At 44.9% G+C, this 17384-nt stretch overlaps 1 protein-coding gene across 1 annotated transcript in view; it reads left to right on the top strand.

Annotated features, from left to right (window-relative positions):
- Positions 1 to 9574: 9574 nt before the first annotated feature.
- The window catches only part of RGS12 (regulator of G protein signaling 12), a 114224-nt gene continuing 106414 nt past the window's right edge, over positions 9575 to 17384 (top strand). Inside the window, exon 1 of the mRNA XM_075261041.1 lies at positions 9575 to 9655. The gene's annotated coding sequence lies outside the window, so the exon portion shown is untranslated. The remainder of the gene's footprint in view (positions 9656 to 17384) is intronic.

The following is a 17384-nucleotide window of genomic DNA, read 5'->3' as shown; positions in this document are numbered from 1 at the left end:
TTTGGATTAGAGAGGTGTTCTTATTTTAGTGTGTGAGCAGCTTCTGTGTTACAAAGGGCTGAATGGATGTTGCTGAAATGTGCCAAAGTTCGATCACCCTGCTCCCGCTTCTCGGCTCTGCTACATCGCTGCATATGCGCAGGATACCCAGCTGTATGTACATGTTTGCATATGGAGAGCCTACAGTGGTGTGCTACAGCGCTGCGTAAGCTCTGCTACATTGGGCAATTATGATTACAGGGGTTTTGTTATGTGACTGTCTGAGCAGCTTCCGTGTTACAAAGGGCTGAACGGATGTTGCTGAAATGTGCCATTGAGAAAAATGGCGCCGGAGTATGCGCAGTAGCTCCGGAGGGAGCGCTACTGCGCACGCGCCAGATTTCAACCATCAGATTTGAACTGCCGGAAGAGGATGAAGATGAAGCCGGGGAAGAGCCAGGACTGGAGGGCGTCGCCGAAAGAAGAAGAAAGAAGAGGTAGGCGTGCCAGAAGATGATGTCGGATCGTGCATCACTCACTCGCCATTTTACTTAATGGCAGTTTGCGAGTGTACTGCGAAATAGCTCTCCGGAGGGAAGCGCTACTACGCAGGCGCAGGATTTGAAGACAAGAAGACGGAAGAAGACACGGAACCAGAGGGCATCACTACAAGAAGACAGAAGAGGTAGGCGTGCCTGAAGCTGACGTCGCACCGTACATCCCCGCCCATGGTGAACGTTCAGGTACGATTAGCATATATGTTTTAATGCTTTTATTTAAAAACGGGACTGGGGTTTAATATAACATTTACGGTGCCTGAATAGTCTTTTTAAAGGCTATTCACGCATATGTGGGGCTCTATTAGCATAATTTTGCTGATAGAGCCCCTTTAACTCCCCCAATTTATTGTTAAGGTTAGGTTCACACTAGCACTGGAACTACTTTCGGGATTTCCGTCTCCGAACCTGCTTAAAAACTGCAGACTTTTCTCTGTGCATTTTTCGGGGGGAAAACAGGAAGACCCCCTTATAATCTAGGGGGTCCGTGGGTTTCCACTTTTTAAGTGGTTTAGGATTCTGTTCTTCGAATGGAAAGCCAAACGCTAGTGTGAACCTAGCGTAACTTCAATATCGTGTACTGTTCCTTTCTGGTTCAGTTTGATACCACATTCACCACATTGGTCTGTCCTCTATCTATCTGTTCTTCATGCACCACCAAACGACTGGACCAATCCTGACCAAATTTGGCGCACAGGTACGTCAGGTGTCTGGGAAGGTTTTAGACCAGGTCTCAGCTCTCTAGGACGTACCGTTCCTGAGATACAGTATTCTCAAAACAATGACCTGCCATTCCAATTGCCATACACATGGTCATATGTCCTTTATCAGGCAATCTAAGCTTGCAAGCGCGTAGTCTCCACATACATACTTCATGCTTCCAGCCATTTTTCTTCACTGCTGTTGTTCAGCTTTAAAGGGGCAGGGCGCTGTGGAAGACACAGTTACAAACAGTCACATACACACAGCTTTACTCCAGGTTTCCATAACAACCGATCACAGTTTTTTCAGTGATATCCAAACTGAGATACACATGATCACTTGATGCTTATGGACCAATGGAAACTCGCAGGTTCATCAGTCTGCACATACACACAGCTTTACATCAGGTTTCCATAGCAACCAACCTATTCTTATGGGGCCACTACACAAACAGAAAATCAAATATACCTGTGCAAAGTCAGGTTCCGCTGCTAGTATATATAAATATAGTGATTGTTATACTTGTATATATAATGGAAAAAATATCAATAAACACGAGTTAAAGAAGTAAAAAAAAAAGAAAGTTACTAAGAATAATCATATTTTATGAAAGGAGAAAAAACAATTCATCTTATCATCTGCAGTTACATTGTGTCATTCCATAATGTCATTCCATATAGACTTCTATATATACACACACAGTAGCCATGTCTGCAGCAACTTATGACCTACAACAATAGGTATTTTGTGTGCGGCCAGATGAACATGATACGAGAAATGTCACACTTTGCGAGCGTCTATGTAAATATCTGCCAATGATTTCTTTATGGAGACAATTAGTTTTGCAGGATTAGCAGTTCTATGACGGATCCACAAAACAGAAACATATGGTAACTCCTATAAAAGTTAATGGTACGTTCCACAATATACCTAGAAGAGTTTCAAGAACTAATTGGACCTGGAGGAGAATCTGTAATTGGGGGGAGGTGAGGTGCGATCCTCTGTAGAACAAAGATCACGGTGGTAAAAAAGAGCATGGAAGAAAGCAGTGGTGTCTATAAGTTACCGGGGCTTTCTGGGCTATGGATAGTGATGACCTATCCTTATTAGAGATGAGCGAACACCCAAATGTTCGAAGTTCGAAATCCGATTCGAACAGCCGCTGACTGTTCGAACGGGTTTCGAACCCCATTATAGTCTATGGGGAACATATACTCGTTAAGGGGGAAACCCAAATCCGTCTCAGGAGGGTCACCAAGTCCACTCTGACACCCCAGGAAATGATGCCAACACCCTGGAATGACACTCGGACAGCAGGGGAAGCATGCCTGGGGGCATAAAAGTCACTTTATTACATGGAAATCCCTGTCAGCTTGCGATTTTCGCAAGCTAACTTTTTCCCATAGGAATGCATTGGCCAGCGTTGATTGGCCAGTCTTCAGAATTTGGCCAATCAGTGCTGGCTCTGCCGGAGGAGGCGGAGTCTAAGATCGCTCCACACCAGTCTCCATTCAGGTCCGACCATAGACTCCGCCTCCTCCGGCAGAGCCAGCGCTGATTGGCCGAATTCTGAAGACTGGCCAATCAACGCTGGCCAATGCATTCTTATGGGTATGCGGTGATGCAGCTGAAATGAGCGAGTGCACACACTCACCTCTGCTGTGCAGAGACTCAGCAGTGTCGAGCCAGTTCTACTCAACTACACCGTGTGCCGGTCGGGCTCTGCTGTGCGAGCTCGGCACACACTCAGCTCTGCTGATTCTGTATACTGATTCTGTATACTGGCCAATCAACACTGGCCAATGCCAGCGGTGATGCAGAGCTGAGTGTGTGCCGAGCTCGCACAGCAGAGCCGACCGACACACGGTGTAGTTGAGCAGAACTGGCTCAACACTGCTGAGTCTCTGCACAGCAGAGGTGAGTGTGTGGGTCTTATGGGTATGCGGTGATGCAGCTGAAATGAGCGAGTGCACACACTCACCTCTGCTGTGCAGAGACTCAGCAGTGTCGAGCCAGTTCTGCTCAACTACACCGTGTGCCGGTCGGCTCTGCTGTGCGTGCTCGGCACATACTAAGCTCTGCTGATTCTGCATACTGGCCAATCAACGCTGGCCAATGCCAGCGGTAATGCAGAGCTGAGTGTGTGCCGAGCTCGCACAGCAGAGATGACCAGCACACGGTGTAGTTGAGCAGAACTGGCTCAACACTGCTGAGTCTCTGCACAGCAGAGGTGAGTGTGTGCCGAGCTCAGCTCTGCTGCATCACCGCATACCCATAGGAATGCATTGGCCAGCGTTGATTGGCCAGCCTTCGGCCAATCAGCGCTGGCTCTGCCGGAGGAGGCGGAGTCTAAGATCGCTCCACACCAGTCTCCATTCAGGTCCGACCTTAGACTCCGCCTCCTCCGGCAGAGCCAGCACTGATTGGCTGGAGAGTGGCCAATTAATGCTGGCCAATGCATTCCTATGGGTATGCGGTGATGCAGCCGTGCTGAGCGAGTGCACACACTCACCTCTGCTGTGCAGAGACTCAGCAGTGTTGAACCAGTTCTGCTCAACTACACCGTGTGCTGGTCGACTCTGCTGTGCGAGCTCGGCACACACTCAGCTCTGCTGATTCTGTATACTGATTCTGCATACTGGCCAATCAACGCTGGCCAATGCCTGCGGTGATGCAGTGCTGAGTGTGTGCCGAGCTCGCACAGCAGAGCTGACCGGCACACGGTGTAGTTGAGCAGAACTGGTTCAACACTGCTGAGTCTCTGCACGTCTTCTGTATCTCATTCGGCCAATCAACGCTGCTCAATGCATTCCTATGGGAAAAAAGTTTATCTCACAAAAAACACAATTACACACCCGATAGAGCCCCAAAAAGTTATTTTTAATAACATTCCCACATAAATAAAGGTTATCCCTAGCTATCCCTGCTTGTACAGCTATCCCTGTCTCATAGTCACAAAGTTCACATTCTCCTATGACCTGGATTTGAAATCCACTATTCGTCTAAAATGGGGGTCACCTGATTTCGGCAGCCAATGACTTCTTCCAATTTTTTTCAATGCCCCCGTTGTCGTAGTTCCTGTCCCACCTCACCTCCCCTGAGCTGTTATTGGTGCAAAAAAAGCGCCAGGGAAGGTGGGAGGGGAATCAAATTTTTTTGAGTTTGCCACGTGGTGTCCGTATGGAATCGAACATCTCGAACAGCCTGATATCCGATCGAACATGTGTTCAATAGAACACTGTTCGCTCATCTCTAATCCTTATCAGATAAGTGGCGGTCTGACCACACTCCCACCGATCAACTGGTCTCTGCTGGGGCTGGAAGTCAGAACCCCATTATCTTGTATGAGATCTAGTACTGGATCCCACCAATCTGATAATGATGACCTATAAGAATAGAATATCAATATCTTTAGCCTGGAAACCCCCTTTAGCAATTAAAAAACTTTCCCATTCACATATAAAAACTCTACAATCCAGTCTAGGTTTCTGTCTGTAGGGGGCAGTATTCAAAATGGATTCCACGAAGCCCACAGAAACAGTGGGGCCCAATAACTTTTGAATGCACCCTTTCCTTACCAGAGCATTTACCATGTCCTTGCCATCCAAGTCACAGTAAAACATACAAGTCCCATGGGAGGTCTGACAATTGATCAGTGACTACCTCAATAATTTTGGGTGCTATCCCACTGTCTGGGATGTTGGGTGATATGTCCCAGCTTCTACTCGAATTGAGCACACTAGTGAAGCCAGGAGCTGCCGGCTTCACCATTAAGGCCTTGTCCATCAATGGTTCGACATGACTGGTAGTAACATATATCCCGCCTGCTGCTCCTGAGGTGCGGGAAGCTGAGACAGTAATGGACTGCAGGGAACGAGGGAAGTGACTATTAGTTTTAATTTTTTTTTCACTTGATTACGTTTCCTGTCGGGACATCATGAGGGGACATTACATAGTGGGGGACTGTGATGGGGGATATTATACAGTGTGTGGGGGGGGCATATTAATGGGGCCAATGGGGCAATATTATATATATACACTAGTCAGCGGTGTTATTCATTCACTCTATAGTGGTATTATCATCTCTAATAGTGGTATTGTTCAGTTGCTATATTGTGGTATAATTTGGTCGCTGCATGGTAGTAGGGTTCAATCACTGTATGGTATTGTTATTGAGTCACTCTGTACTTGTATTCACTTGCAGTATTATTCAGTATATTTATGATGGTATTTTTCAGTCAGTGTATGGTGGTATTATTCAGTCACTGTATGGCGGTATTATTCAATCTGCATATGGTGGTATTATTCAGTCACTGTATGGTATTAAGGTATTATTCAGTCACTTTATGGTGTTATTTAGTCTCTGTATGGCGGTATTATTCAGTCACTATATGGTATTATTCAGTCACTTTATGGTGTTATTTAGTCACTGTATGGCGGTATTATTCAGTAACTATAAGGTGGTATTTTTCAGTCACTTTATAGTGTTATTTAGTCACTGTATGGCGGTATTATTCAGTAACTATATGGTGGTATTTTTCAGTCACTGTATGGTAATATTATTTTGAGGGATAATATACACTCTAGTGCATACTACTACATATGTGACAGGAGGAATAATATACAGTAAAACAGTTACTCATTTTTTATACAATGTTTTCTGTATAAACCAAACCACTCAATAACACAGGACACCGCCTCATATCCACTTGTAGATATAACATATAGAATTACAAGTAATGTGCTATGTCCTTGTAGCTGCTGCCTGCTGTGTCCCAGTCACCTGCCTCACGGTATACGGGTTTTATCCGCACAGCGTGACGATTTATGAGCTTTGATCCCTTGAACCTGAAAATCTTATCTCTGGCCGTGAAGTCTTAAGAAGGAGGCGTTACTAAAAGGCGTTCTTATTCCTAGACTTGGTTCAGTACGAGAGTCACCGAGATCAGACTGCAGGTGAATTAATCATGAACTTGGCTCAGGATCGTCTTACCTGTCACGTGGGCGAGTGACACAGGTGAAAGGGCGATGTGGCAGACGCTGCGCGGTTTAAATTTAGGCGCCTATGTCAGAAGTACTGAATGCGCAAACTGTGCGCGGGCGTTATTATGTCAGTGTTTTTCACGGTGGTTAGTTTTGCTTTTCTGTCACTTGGCCAGTTTGTAGTTCACTTGAATGGGGCTGAGCTACAATACCAAACATAGCCACTATACAATGTACAGCGCTGTGATTGGTTGTCCAAATGCTTAAGATTACTGATCAGTGGGGGGTTACTTGTATCACCTACACCGATCTGGTATCCTAAGGACAGGTCATCAATAGTTTAGTCCCAAAAAAGCCCTTTATGTTACAGCCCTGTCATGTTGGTTTCTAGAAAATCTGGGTGATCATATATATGGCTGCTAAACTTCTTAAAGGGGCGTCTGATCTGTGGGGGTCTAAGGTGACTTGTGTTCTGATAAGGTCACATGTGGTGAGTTTTTGTACAGGACATCCCTCAGTGGCCCTTCCCGCAGTTAGCCCACCATGAATTTACAGCTTGTCGACTAGGCCTTGGCCCTGTTGTCTATAACAACTAATTAGAGCTCAGTTGCTATGGAAAAATGAAAGCTCTGCTGTGATTGGCTGCTATGGACAAGGCCACTAATATTTCAGGCATGTAAACACCATTGTAAATATATGTACGAAAAATCTGACGCAGTATCTGCGGTTCTTCTATCCCTACCAGAAATGCGATCACTGCCGTGTTTTGCAGTTTACATTATTGCACCATCTTGTGGTTACCCACCGCGGTTCCCTGCTTTTTACATTTGGATTTTTTTCCCTAAATTTACATATAAACATACTAGCCTCTGTCCGTGACTTCGTCTGCGTGTTGTTGGCGTCGATGATCCGCCTATATTTAGCAAATTGCTGACGTCGATGGTTTGCTTGCTCTGGCATTTCGGCAGCTTTTAAACTGTCCTGCTGCTGAACTTGTTCCTCACACCGTGCCTGTGATTGTTCCGAAATCTCAGCAGCTCACTGGGACACCATATTAATGAGTTGTTCTTGGCTTTAATGATCCGCATGCTCCGGCGTTTCGGCAGCTGTCAAGCTGGCCTGCCGCTGAATTCATTCCTGGCGCTGTGCCCGTGATTGTTCTGGCATCTTAGCAGCTCACTGGGATGCCATATAATGAGCGTGTTGTTGGCGTTGATGATCTGCCTGCTCCAGCGTTTCCACAGCTCTCCAGCTGCCGAACTTGGTTCTTGCACTGTGCCTGTGATTGTTCCAGCATCTCAGCAGCTTGCTGGGAAGCCATATAATGAGCGTATTGTTGGCGTCGATGATCCCCCTCAGCTGCGCTTCAGAAGAACTCTGTGACTTCTGGCTTCCTTCATAGCTCTAATTGTTTACGACAAATTAGATTCTCTTTTTCCAGGCATGTTAAAAATTGTCAAACTGCCAAACCCTTGGAAAATCCTTAATAAAAATTTAATGTCGAAGTAAAAAAAAAAAAATTGTCAAACTGCCAATTTGGATTAAAGGTGTTTGCCCATGTTTGTCAGCACTAGAACAGATCAGATAATATGCAAAGGTGTCTACACACTGAGGGTTAGCGTGTGTTTACACACAGAGAGATAACAGCCCTGGCTGCTAAGAGCAGTGTAATATAGTATGTGAACATAAATTCATAACAGTTGTGAAGCCATGTCATTTACCGGGATAAAAAGTAGCCTGTATGTTAATCGAGGTTACACTCTATGTGCTGAATTTCACTCTAATCCGTTTGACTGTTTTTGCGTGATTGAGGAACAAACATCCAAACACACAAAATTAGTAAGATAGTAGGATAAAATTTACAAAAATGCACCGCTTTCCTTCTTATGCGCACGCAGACACCTTGTACTCTGTGAATTCAGCCCTTGTTTACTGTACGGCGCTATCAAGTCTTCCGTAGTAGAGCGAATAACAGGTCGGTCCTGTTCACACCTTATCTCTCTGGTAACAGTAGACAAAACTGCCCCTGACATGTCACTCCTGTCACTCTCTTCTCCAGCACTAGATCAGATAGTGCCCGTATAACTTTCACTGGGATGATATTCTTAAAGGGACAGTCAACCTTAAAACAGAAGTGTGTGAAAAAATAAGGCTACGTTCACATTTTCCATCACATCCGCATGAAACATGCACAAGTTTTTTTTCATCGGTCACTTTCAGTCTAAAAACAAAGCCGGTTTAATTATAGTCAATGGAGTCCATTGGGCTCTGTATCTAGCTGCTATTTTACCGGTCCGCCTATCTGTTATGGTCCTTAGAAGGATCATAACAATGGACAGCCAATGCTAGTGTGTATCTAATGTCAAAAAAATGTTACAGTCTGTTGCTGTCATCCGTCATAGGATGAGAACAACGGACATTAACAACAGCAGAGTAAGAGACACATGTGGAGACCCCTACATCTATATCCGCTCCCATTGATTATAATGGAAGAAGTTCTGCCTGGAAGACTTATTTTTTTTCTGGGAGAAAAATGTAAAAAAAAAATAAAAAAAAAGGCAAATAAAATATTTTTAGCAAAAAAATTAAGTAAAATAATAATAATAAAACCCCCCCTAAATTAAAACTACACCCAAATGACAGGTTCTAGTCCCGCCCCTGGCAACAAAACACTACATAAAAATTACCGTACAAAAAATTATTTTAGGCTGGGGCCGCATGTTGCGAAAACACAACGCTTTGGGCGCAAAAACCACTGCGTATTACAGTACACGTTGCAGAAAAAAATCTGCAGTGGACATACTGCGATTTCAAAAACCGTTGTGGTTTTATAAATCGCAACATGTGAATTATCCCTACGGAAAACTTAGCGGTTTCCATATAGGTGTAATAGAAACAGTTCGTTGTTCTGGTCCTCTGATGGATAGGCCAATGTTAGTGTGAACTGGGTGCAACCTAAAATGACCTATAAATAAGACTCAGTCATGAAGTGGTTAAAAACAATGACATAAAACAGAATAAAAAGGCCCAAATTATAGAAGATGGAAAAAAAACTGAAACTAATAGGAGAATAGAAAACTATTGAGGGGCGTGGCTTGTCAGCAGGTCGCACGCGGCTCCATGCGACTTGTCGCTGTGACAGGCGCTGCACTGAGTGCCACCGCACCGGTAAACAGCCACGACCAATCAGCGGCCTCCATTCGTATCAACACAAGCATCTCCTAGGACACAGGAGGGAGGGAGGGGAGAGCAGGGAGGGGATAGGCTGCGGCCGGGCCCGGAGGAGGAGGAGGGGGAGGCGGCTGCAGCTATTGTCAGCTGCGGGGAAGAAAAGTTCACCATCGGGAGAGGGAGGGAGAGAAGTTTTTGAAATGGCAGTAAGTGTGCGGGGAGCAGGCGGGAGGCCGGGCGGCTGAGCGGACACCTCCACCACGGTAAGGCTGGCGGGATAGCATGGCGGGTAGGGGGGATATAGCTGGGGGGCGCTGTGCCGCTATTGTGTGCTGACTGCTGGACTTGTCATAGGGCCTGGCCCAGCTCTGGGCTGCACTGAGGGCTGCTCCTACTGTAGTGTAGCCCGGTGCTGGAGGTGCGGGGCTGTGGGCAGGGAGCCCCGTCATGTCCTCCTGCTGCTGCAGCCTCTACCCCTGATCTCTCTGATACTTGTTACTGATACTTGTTGCTTTTTGTGGCCCTCCGGCTGCTGTGGAACTACAACTCCCAGCATACTCTGATGGTCCTCCAGCTGTGGGGGAACTACAACTCCCAGAATACTGTGATGGCCCGCCAGCCATGGGGGAACTACAACTCCCAGCATACTCTGATGGTCCTCCAGCTGTGGGGGAACTACAACTCCCAGTATACCCTGATAGCCCTCCAGCTGCTGTGGAACTACAACTCCCAGTATATTGTGATGGTCCTCCAGCTGCTGTAGAACTACAACTCCCAGTATTCTCTGATGGTCCTCCAGCTGCTGTAGAACTACAACTCCCAGTATACTGTGATGGTCCTCCAGCTGTGGGGGAACTACAACTCCCAGTATATTGTGATGGTCCTCCAGCTGCTGTGGAACTACAACTCCCAGTATTCTCTGATGGTCCTCCAGCTGTGGGGGAACTACAACTCCCAGCATGCTCTGATGGTCCTCCAAATGCAGTGGTACTCCAACTCCCAGTATAATGTGATGGTCCTCCAGCTGTGGGGGAACTACAACTCCCAGTATATTGTGATGGTCCTCCAGCTGCTGTGGAACTACAACTCCCAGTATTCTCTGATGGCCCTCCAGCTGTGGGGGAACTACAACTCCCAGTATATTGTGATGGTCCTCCAGCTGCTGTGGAACTACAACTCCCAGTATTCTCTGATGGCCCTCCAGCTGTGGGGGAACTACAACTCCCAGTATAATGTGATGGTCCTCCAGCTGTGGGGGAACTACAACTCCCAGCATACTGTGATGGCCCTCCAGCTGCTGTGGAACTACAACTCCCATGATGCTCTTTTGGCTCACCAGCTGTGTCACTGACATAAGGGCGCATTCACATCCTGCAGTTAACAGCTGCAAAAACTGCACCAAACCTGAATGCAGTGTTTTCTTCACAGTGTGAATGCGCCCTAACCCCCAGCATACCTGACAACTGCGAATCACATCTAAAAGACCAATAGATCCCAAACTCCCAGTATTCCCTGTATATCTCTACATTGTCAGGACATTCTGGGAGTTGTAGTTCCCCAAGGTTTCGCATAAGATGTTAGAATGGGTTTTCCAAAATTAAATATTGATCTCCTATCCTTAAAAATACGTCATTAATATATGTAGGGGTCTGAGTCATGGCGCCCCCAGGTGATTGAAGGGGCCATGGCACACAGACAGCACTGTAATTCTCTTCAATGTCTACCTGGTATAGCGCCATACATTGCATAGAGGCTGTGCCAGGTATTGCAGATTAGTCCTATTCAATGGATTGGGGCTGAGCTGCAGAAAGGCCACCTTACTGATGGATGTGACAGGACAGTCACTAAGAAGAGGTGCAGCAGTGACCCAGCTGGGAATTGGGGTGAAGGAATAGCAGTATTCATATTAGGAGACGTCATCTCTATTAGATTCCATTTCTGGGTAAGCTGGGTATGGATCTTATTAGGGTATATTCACACGCTGCAGATTTTTCTGCAACTCTCCCATTGTTCAGAATGATTCTTGCAGAAATTCTTGTGGTTGCTGCCAAAACCATCCCAGTCAGATGAATGGACCTGATTTCCAGTGGCGGAAATGTCTGCAACAGATCTGTCACATGTGAATATGATCTTACAGATCCTGACACTCAGCTTTTCTTGGGCTCTGAACAGTAGGAATCTGCCTTCAGAGGTTGTCGGGAATATCATCCTAATCAATCATGCTTTATTAGATCAGAAAAACTTATAGAAACTGTGGTGGCAGGTTAGCTGATATCACCCAGCTTTCCCAGGAACAGATGGCAGTGAGAAAGTTCTAACCAGACACACAGAGCAGCTGTCTGTGTGAGGAGAGCACATATGTCAGGAGGGCGGTATATTACAGATTCCACCGCCGATTAATTACATGACCCAGACAGATGGCAGCGCCCTGGGAGTTATACCTGCCACATAATGGCATCTGACAGTCACCGCTCACCCAGCTTTCCCCATAGACTGTGCTGTGGTTCAATAATAAAGCTATTTTGCCAATCAGAAGTTTGGGAAATCTGGGTGACCATCTCTGTGAGAGCCGTAATGGAAATGATATTGGCTGAAAGCTTTGTCAAAACAGGAAAGCTCTATCTATCTATCTATCTATCTATCTATCTATCTATCTATCTATCTATCTATCTATCTATCTATCCTATCATCTATCTATCTCCTATCTATCTATCTATCTATCTATCTATCTATCTATCTATCTATCTATCTCTATCTATCTATAGTATCTATCTACAGTATCTATCTACAGTATCTATCTACAGTATCTATCTACAGTATCTATCTATCTATCTATCTATCTATATCTATCTACCGTATCTATCTACAGTATCTATCTATCTATCTATCTATCTATCTATCTATCTATCTATCTATCTATCTATCTATCTCTATCTATCTATCTATCTATCTATCTACCGTATCTATCTACAGTATCTATCTATCTATCTATCTATCTATCTATCTATCTATCTATCTATCTCTATCTATCTATCTCTATCTATCTATCTACCGTATCTATCTACAGTATCTATCTATCTACCGTATCTACCGTATCTATCTATCTATCTATCTATCTATCTATCTATCTATCTATCTATCTCATATATATATCTGAGGTCTCTCTCTGTATCTATCTATCTATCTATCTATCTATCTATCTATCTATCTATCTATCTATTTGTCTGTCTGTCTGTCTCTATCTATCTCATATACAGTATATATCTGAGGTCTCTCTCCGTATCTATCTATCTATCTATCTATCTATCTATCTATCTATCTATCTATCTATCTATCTATCATCTATCTCTCTCTCTATCTATCTCATATATATATCTAAGGTCTCTATCATATCTATGTGACGCCCCAGACACACATGGAGTTACAGTCAGTCTCTGTGCAGTTTCCTTATTACAGCTCTGTACAATTATTACAAGTATATTCACACACGTCAGACTTTTTGTAGACATTTCTGTAACTGTCCATTGCCGCTTGTAAAATCTTACAGACAGAACTCTCTTCACAACAAAGGAAACAGTGTAGTCATTTCTGCCACCAATCTGCCCTGTGTGAACACACCCTAACTGTTTTCTCCTCCATGGGAAAGGAATAGAGACTTGGAGTTTTACAGTCGAGATCCTTCCTAGTTTGCGGCTGTCGGTTGCTGAGAGACGAGGTGTGAACAGGAGGCATTTGGGGAGTCACTGCTGATTGTGTATTACAGGCGAGGAGGAACAAACATTGCAGCGTGTGGAGTGACTAGTGACACATGGCCGGGGCTTCGCTCCATCCTCTGCTAATTACACAGTAATACATTAACATGTCCCCAGCCTATTAGTCCTGTGTATAATTACCGGGATCTTCGTTATACCCTCACCGCTAATTATCCAGACCAGAAGTCAAAGGTCACGACCGGGAACTGGTTTGGCGAGTTTTTGTTTAATTATATGTTTAGTTTTGGCTTTTTTTGGCAAATAAATGTGTGATGTATTGAATGACCCCACTTTGTACCCCTGGGGACCCCCTTGCTCTCTATCTATGGGCATTTAAAGGGGTTGTCTGAATTTAGGTAAATATGTATTATTATTTCCATTTTGGTTATGTTAGCTTCACATCTGTGTCCTTTTTGTGTCTGAGGACCAGACGGGCGGAAAAACGTACACCAGTGGATTTGTTCTAAACAGACACCAATGGAGCCCAAATAACCTCATTGGCTATCATGGGGTCTGTTGGGTATATATTTTACGTCTATATATTTTTTACATGGTTGCCTATGGGAGACTTATACTAGTCAGTGACTTCTGTTTTGGATTTGGTTTACGGGATGGCCAAGATATAGGTAAAGGCGGCCTAACAAGTGAGGGGTCTGTCTTGTTTGCTTTGGAGACACAGGCGTCATTTGTGCCAAAAAATTATTTAACATTCTTTGCACCAAGTCTTTTAGACACATACGACATGTACAACAGTGGGGTGTTGCCTAATTTGTGACACCGTGGTAGATAAACGTACCAAAATTTTGGCGCATTTTTTTTAGCCTAAACTAATCCAGCTCAAAGGAGGTGTAAAGTTAGTCAAGACAGTCTCCGAATACGACAGATTTATCAAACGGCATTAGATATGTTGATAATCTTGGTGCAGTTTAAAGGGAACCTGTCAGGGGAATTTGGGACATGTAACCACTCATGGTTCATGTTCGATATAATCCTATTAATCCTAATACTTACCTGAAGATGAGACTTATTAGACTCCTCTCTGGTGCTCCCGACGTCGGGGAAGTTCTTTACTGGGGCCGAGGACATGCACCATAGTAAGTATGCGGCGTGTGCTCCGAACCGTGCTTGCTAGGCTGCTTGTGTCTTAGACCGGGTTCACACGATGTATTTTGGCACATAATGTGGCACGTAGACGCCGCGGGAGCTTTTGCGGCCCGTATACGCTCCCATTGTTTTCAATGGGAGCCGGTACAGTATACGCGGTGCTATTTTGCGGCCGCTGCAAAATCACGGCCGCAAAATAGTGCCGCGTATACGGTACCGGCTCCCATTCAAAACAATGGGAGCGTATATGGGCCGCAAAAGCTCCCGCGGCGTCTACGTGCCACATTACGTGCCAAAATACATCGTGTGAACCCGGCCTTAGAGTTTGATATTATAAAATCTCATTAAAGGGATTGTCCAAGGAGGAGGAGTATTAATTTACTTACCTGGTCCAGGGATGCTGATGATGGATTCCAGCGACATCTCGACTGCTGGGTCATGCAATCCAAGGCAGTTTTTTTCGGCTGTTGAGTCGCTACCACCCCTGATCTCCTAATCTCACATGTACCTTTCTATAGTCTGCCAGTCACCCTAGCACAAGTAATGCATTACCTGTGATATTGGGGAAGGATGGAGGGGATGGAGCCAAATACTGCCTGTGATCCCATGACCCAGGGGTTGTGACGTCACCAGAACCACCTGGTCCATCACCAGAATCCCAGGGACCAGGTAAGTAAATTAATACTAGCCTGGACAATCCCTTTAAGGAAGTATTAGAAGTTACCAAGACCCTTAACCCTGTCCGGTGAGAATCCGTATGGTCATGGGGTCGTCATCCATCTAGACTCTCCTGCTCCTCCTGAGCTGTTGTGAGGTAAATCTGTGACGTTCCTCTTACCCCCTGCCAGGCCTTCTGCGTCTTAATCTGGACTAGTCTGTCTGGAGATTATAGCAGCTCACATACAGGGTAAAGGCCTCGGCCGGCTTGTGGAAAAGTGACTAGACCTGCCTTAATAAGAACAGGTGCCTGCAGCGGAGCAGGCACCGTAGTCTCCAGGGCTTGTGGGGTCACACAGACAAGAGAAACAAGTTCCACCGGTGGCGTCATGATGGGGAATGTGGTCAAGGTGAGGAGATTATTATCGAAAAGTCTTTTTTCCATTTGGATATTTTTTTTAATAATTTTTTCCTATATATAATCTAATATTGGCTCTTTAGATTATTCTGTGTTGTTCCCTTCAGTCTTATAGCCTCTGCTGCTCAGATCTGGTTGCATTTTGCTCTTGGCGCTTTTATTTGAACGCCGTTGCCTCCCAGTTATTTCGCCCTTTCACCTGTGCCGGTCATGTGACTAGAGCAGGTGAAAGGCGATCCTGCGCCGGGTTTATTATTAATTCACTCAGAGAGTCTTATTTCAAAGACTTCTGCATAGGAAATGATGATACGTGTGAGTACGGACAGCAGCGAGCACAGGGCGCACATGGCCGACCTCGCACATCTAGTATACTATTAGTGTATTTAGCACATGCAGGTAGTTATTGGGTTTTTTATGACGCCGCCATGTACGGAAGCCTTGTGTTTTATATAGTACACTGGACACCTGCTTGCAAATACCTTCCTTGGCCCCCTCCAGATAAAAACATACAGGCGGACTAAAGACTATAATCACAGGTCATAGTAATACATGTCTACAGCTGTTATGTGTTATGTATATTACATGTGTGCATTATATTCCCCGTCCAAGAAGATTGAGGTGGCCCAGCCATAAAAACATTCCCATTAAATGAAAACCGTCTTAGTAAAAAGGGATTTTAGAAAAATCATGGCTCCTGGCTTTCAAAAACAGCGCCAAACTTGTCCACAGGTAGTGTGTGGTACTGCAGTTCAGCTTTATTTACTGGACTGCAATACCCGATGTAACCTGTGAACAATTGTGGCACTGTTTTTGGAAGCAGTACCCATGTTTTTATAATCCTGTACAGCCCTTCTGATTATCTTGAGCATAGGTATTAGATTTCTGTTTCATATATAGGGAAAAGCAAGGACTAATAGGTTTCACATGCGACCAGACTGATTGGTTTTCTAAAATAAAATTCCGATTTGCTACTTACTTTTGTAAAAGATGAACATGCCTGTAAATAGGAAATAAATGAAATAACTTCAGTGCTAAAATCTTTTACCAATTAATGTCATGGTGATCAGCTGATCGCAGGGGATTGCTGTGAGCAGATGCACAGTTTTCCAACAGTGACCTCTGCAGGAGAGATGTGGTATTGCATGGAGTCTCTTCAGAATGAATTGGCCACCGTGTAAAATATATGATCACATTGAATACTCCAGAGCTGTCTTGTGCAGGGGCTCTTCATATTGGGTAGTAGAGTGGTGTCTCCAGCCAAGGACCAAACTCTTTTACATGTAATATGGACTAACATATACCATTAGATAGTATATAACTCTACTGCTGTGGACTTGGACCTTCCCTCCCCTCCTGCACTAATGTTTGGGAAGCAATTGGTTGAAAGTGCCTTATTTTGGAGTATTTTTGTCTTTAGAACAGTTTGTAGAGACCGGGCAAACTTAAAGTAGGTTCTACATATTAAATGGGTTTTCCAGGCTTAATAATTGATGACCTATCCTAAATGAACCTAACAGCAGATCGGACGGGGTCCTGGGTTTTCCACGTGTTTGAAGGTGCTGCAGCATTTGGGCAAACACTGCGGCCTCTTCAGTCCTTACGCCATACATTTGTGCAGCAGCTGAGCTTGGTATCGCAGCTCAGCTCATTTACTTGCATGGGACTGAACTGCAAACAGGCCATGTGACCGATGAATGTAACGTCACATGGCTGATCTACAGAAGTGTAGGACCCCCACCAATCTTCAGTTGATTTATCTTGAGGATAGTAAGCCCCACAAAACCACTTTAAATTAAAGGGATTGCTTATTTCGGGACAGGCAGATTATAATGTGTATGGTGGTTTTCCCTGAAAGCTCTGTTCACTATATAGCGGCATGACACCTTCACTGCAGCCAGTTCCCAATGACTTCAATGGGGGGCTATCGTGGCTGGAGCTTTTTACTTCCGGCCCCTTATTGTGTGTGTACAGAGGATCGGTCCGAGGGCTGGGTGTTGGCCCCCTATCGATCGTATAGCTATGGCCTGTCCTGAAGATAGCCCGGACAACCCCTTTAAGGTA

The sequence above is a fragment of the Leptodactylus fuscus genome, chromosome 1 (assembly GCF_031893055.1).
Source record: "Leptodactylus fuscus isolate aLepFus1 chromosome 1, aLepFus1.hap2, whole genome shotgun sequence".
NCBI lineage: Eukaryota > Metazoa > Chordata > Amphibia > Anura > Leptodactylidae > Leptodactylus > Leptodactylus fuscus.
This window is presented reverse-complemented; position numbering and strand designations above follow the sequence as displayed.